Here is a 5,428-nt window from a genome sequence, read left to right as displayed (position 1 = left end):
GTGCAAAATTAACCCTAAGTCACTGTATAGGCAATCACTTAAAAAACTACAAACCTCAGATTTCCACACTTCCTGGTTGGATTTTTCTCAGGTTTTTGCCTGCCATATGAGTTCTGTTATACTCACAGACATCATTCAAACAGTTTTGAAACTTCAGAGTGTTTTCTATCCAAATCTACTAATAATATGCATATCCTACCTTCTGAGCCTGAGTAGCAGGCAGTTTACTACGGGCACGCCTTTCATCCGGACGTCAAAATACTGCCCCCTACCCTAGAGAAGTTAATGACTCCAACCTAAGTGTATGTAAACTTCCGACTTTAACTGTAGATGCAGTAAGGTCATGGCGAGTCTCAACCACCATCAAGGGGTTACAATGGTTTCTGGGGTTCGCCAACTTCTACCGCTGCTTCATCAGGAACTTCAGCTCTGTTGCCACCCCTCTCACCTCCCTCCTCATAGGTCTCCAGCAGCCGGCGAGGCCTTTTGTCTCAAGGGGCGTTTCACCTCTGCCTCCTTCCTAAAACACCCAGATCCCACATTACCTTTTTTGTTGAGGTAGACGCATCCGAGGTGGGCGTGGGGGCAGTTTTGTCACAAAGACAGGGTAACCCATTGAAATTGTATCCTTGTGCTTTTTTTCTCCAAGAAATTGTCCTCCGCAGAGAGGAATTACGACGTCTGCGATCGGGAGCTCCTGGCGGTGAAGTTGGCATTAGAGGAGTGGAGACACTGGCTGGAGGGCGCCAAGGAACCATTCGTCATCCTCACCGACCATCAGAACCTAGAGTACATACGGACAGCGAGGAGACTGATTCCGCGCCAAGCCAGGTGGCACATTTCTCCACCTGGTTCGACTTCACGCTGACCCATCGCCCAGGTTCTAAGAACATCAAGGCCGATGCCCTGTCCCATATCTACGTTTCGGGAGAAGTTACTGTCCAGAAGGCACCCATAATCCCATCCTCCCGAGTCGTGGATCCAGTGGTTTGGGACGTAGATGTGGACATCCGCCAGGCTCTAGAGGGAGCCTGCATCCCGAGCGTATCTACGTTCCCAAAGGGGGTAAGGGATCGGCTGCTGACCTGGGCACACACAGCTGTCGTTGCTGGACATCCAGGTATTTATCGCAACATCCACTCCATTGCTGAGAAGAACTGGTGGCCTGTCTTGGTGCAGGATGTCACTCGGTATGTCAGCTCCTGTTCCATTGGTGCTCAAACCAAGTCCCCCCGGAATGCTCCAGCAGGGAAGCTCCTGCCGCTTCCCATGCCTCAGCAACCTTGGTCACATCTATCCATTGACTTTGTAACCGCGTCTGGTTCTCTACCAGGAACCTCCCACTCTGCCTGCCCTGCAAGAAACTGGTTTGTGTGGCCGGTCAAGGTTCTCTGGAGGGTCAACGAGGTGACGTACAGGTTACAACTACCCAGTCACTATCGCATCTCACCCTCTTCATGTCTCCCTTCTCTGGCCGGTGGTTCCTGGTCCCCTAGCTGATACTGTCTGCCACGACACTCACCCCGGATATTGAGGGGGGGTCCGGCGTACGCTGTCAGATCCCTACTGGACTCCCGACGTTGTTGGGGTTGGCTCCAGTACCTGGTGGCCTGGGAGGGGTATGGCCCAGAGGAGCGGTGTTGGGTTCCGTTGGAGGACATTCTGGACCCCAAACATCATCCGTGATTTCCACCTTCGCCGCACGGACCAACCCGCTCCTCGGGGTCGTCCCCCTGGTTGGCGTCGTCCTGCGTCTGGAGCCGCGCATCAGAGGGGGACGGACAGACGGGTACTGTCACATCTACGCCTCCCCTCTGGCGTACGACGTTGCCAGAATACTAACCACAGGTCCTGGCACTCATTACGCACACCTGTTAATCATTATGATTCACACCTGGGCTTCATTTCCTTCCCCTTTTATATGTCCCTCCCTTATGTTTTCTCACCTGTTGGTATTGTTCTTGTTTACCGGCGTGTAGCCTTATGGAATTATCTCATTCCTGGTTTTGTTATAATTAAACGTTTCACCTGCACTTCCCGACTCAGCTCTGTTATTACAGCTAAAATGTCTAAAAACATGTTTTCACTTCGTCATTATTGGGTGTAGATGGGTGAGAGAAAATGTACTTCATCAATTTTTAATTCAGGCTGTAACACAACAAAATGTGGAATAAGTCAAGGGGTATGAATACTATCTCAAGGCACTATATATATATATATATATATATATACAGTACAAACATAGTCATGGTATTATGACTTACCAAATAGTTAACTTGTTACTTTGCTCGTCAGAGGGTTGATGTTCCTGGGAGAGAGCTGAGCTCAGTTATGTGGTTAGTTCCTTCCAGTAAAGCACACATCCAGGAAATGAGTCGTGTTGATACACTGTGGAAATTTCTTCCATGGAAACTGTCTGAGTAAGTGGGTCTACATCCGTGAGTCCTGTACCACCAGGCTGTCCGCCACAGGCCACACGGCAGGAGACTACCCTGGGTCAGGCCGGGCAGCGGAGAGGAGAGGCTCCAGAGATCAGCAGGAGGGGCAGAGACCCTGGGAGAGAGAGGTTAAGATAGCGAGGACAGATTAGGACTCTCTCTCCCCCCCACGAAGGAAGCCTGTCCAGGGTCTCCGCTTCAGCTCCACAGTGGACTTTGTAGGCTCTGACAGCCCAGGATCCAGCTGCTCTTCTGGGGATAGTTCTAGAGACCGGAGCTTTGGGCTGGAGCTCATCCTACCAACAAATCAAATGTATTTATATAGCCCTTCTTACATCAGCTGATATCTCAAAGTGCTGTACAGAAACCCAGCCTAAAACCCCCAAATGGCAAGAAATGCAGGTGTAGAAGCACGGTGGCTAGGAAAAACTCCCTAGAAAGGCCAAAACCTAGGAAGAAACCTAGAGAGGAACCAGGCTATGAGGGGTGGCCAGTCCTCTTCTGGCTGTGCCGGGTGGAGATTATAACAGAACATGGCCAAGATGTTCAAATGTTCATAAATGACCAGCATGGTCAAATAATAATTATCACAGTAGTTGTCGAGGGTGCAACAGGTCAGCACCTCAGGAGTAAATGTCAGTTGGCTTTTCATAGCCAATCATTGAGAGTATCTCTACCGCTCCTGCTGTCTCTAGAGAGTTGAAAACAGCAGGTCTGGGACAGGTAGCACGTCTGGTGAACAGGTCAGGGTTCCATAGCCGCAGGCAGAACAGTTGAAACTGGAGCAGCAGCACGGCCAGGTGGACTGCGGACAGCAAGGAGTCATCATGCCAGATAGTCCTGAGGCATGGTCCTAGGGCTCAGGTCCCCCGAGAGAGAGAAAGAAAGAGAGAATTAGAGAGAGCATACCTAAATTCACACAGGACATTGGAGAAATACTCCAGATATAACAGACTGACCCTAGCCCCCCAACACATAAACTACTGCAGCATAAATACTGGAGGCTGAGACAGGAGGGGTCAGGAGACACTGTGGCCCCATCCGATGATACCCCCGGACAGGGCCAAACAGGCAGGATATAACCCCACCCACTTTGCCAAAGCACAGCCGCCACACCACTAGAGGGATATCTTCAACCACCAACTTACCATCCTGAGACAAGGCCGAGTATAGCCCACAAAGATCTCCGCCACGGCACAACCCAAGGGGGGGGCACCAACCCAGACAGGAAGACCACGTCAGTGACTCAACCCACTCAAGTGACGCACCCCTCCTAGGGACGGCATGGAAGAGCACCAGTAAGCCAGTGACTCAGCCCCTGTAATAGGGTTAGAGGCAGAGAATCCAAGTGGAGAGAGGGGAACCGGCTAGGCAGAGACAGCAAGGGCGGTTCGTTGCTCCAGAGCCTTTCCGTTCACCTTCACACTCCTGGGCCAGACTATACTTAATCATAGGACCTACTGAAGAGATAAGTCTTCAGTAAAGACTTAAAGGTTGAGACTGAGTCTGCGTCTCTCACATGGATAGGCAGACTATTCCATAATAATGGAGCTCTATAAGAGAAAGCCCTGCCTCCAGCTGTTTGCTTAGAAATTCTAGGGACAGTTAGGAGGCCTGCGTCTTGTGACCGTAGCGTACGTGTAGGTATGTACGGCAGGACCAAATCGGAAAGATAGGTAGGAGCAAGCCCATGTAATGCTTTGTAGATTAGCAGTAAAACCTTGAAATCAGCCCTTGCCTTAACAGGAAGTCAGTGTAGGGAGGCTAGCACTGGCATTGATTATATGTAACGCAGGACAAGTTCGTTAACCTAGTAATATCATCAACCATGTGTAGTTAAGTAGTGATTATGTGAAGATTGATTGTTTTTAATAAGATAAGTCTAATGCTAGCTAGCAACTTACCTTGGCTCCTTGCTGCACTCGCGTAACAGGTGGTCAGCCTGCCACGCAGTCTCCTCGTGGAGTGCAATGTAATCAGCCATAATCGGCGTCCAAAAATGCAGATTACCGATTGTTATGAAAACTTGAAAATCGTCCCTAATTAATCGGCCATGCCGATTAATCGGTCGACCTCTATTTCGTATTGTTAAATAAATAAATAATAATGAAGATATAGAAGGTTAGCCTGGTCGAAGATCTGTTTGTGCTATCCTTCCAACTCTTTGTCATGCCAAACATGACAAGGAGTGGAATGTTAGCACAAACAGACTGGTACCCAGGCTAATATAAGGTAGCCTACACCTGAAAAGTTGTCCTATTTATTTTCAAAAAATGAAGTAACTTTTTGCGGAGCATGTTATTTTCTTTTGACTACAGTTGTGTCACTGAAAAACTAAGTGCATATATATAAATATATATATATATATATATATATATATATATATATATATATATGCTGCCATATTTAATTGTAAATGATCTCATAATTCATCATCTGTACTAAGCTCCATGTTCATGGTCACTTCAGGTTTATTTAGGTTCAGGTTTATTTACAATAACATAAGCTACCATATTGTCTACTGTGGATTCTAAATGAATGAATTATGTTTGCTCACACTGTATGCTCTACGGTTGTTCCTATGATACTTGTGGTACCGATATGTATGAAACACAACATTGAACAGTGGCTCCTTTTGTTGCTGAGATGTATGACAACTAATTATTTTTTGCATATAAATTATATCATGAGACTTTGTGTGTGTGTTTATTATAACTATGTGTTACCTAATATATAAATAGGTACCCATATTTGCATTGCTTGCTGTTTGGGGTTTTAGGCTGTGTTTATGTTATACACTTTGTGACATCTGCATGGTTTAAAAGGGGCTTTATAAATACATTTGATTGAAATTAGGTTCATATTAGTGGGATATTTATATGAAGGTCAAAAACGTTATGTGTGAAATTCAACAATCTTATTTGTTATTAGTGCAGAAGGGGTTGGTGCGGACTGAACCACAGGACCGCCCAGTATGAATACATGATCTA

Source organism: Salmo salar, chromosome 01 (assembly GCF_965601325.2).
Source record: "Salmo salar chromosome 01, fSalSal1, whole genome shotgun sequence".
NCBI classification, from domain to species: domain Eukaryota; kingdom Metazoa; phylum Chordata; class Actinopteri; order Salmoniformes; family Salmonidae; genus Salmo; species Salmo salar.
The sequence above is the reverse complement of the archived record's forward strand: the minus strand, read 5'-3'. Positions refer to the sequence as shown.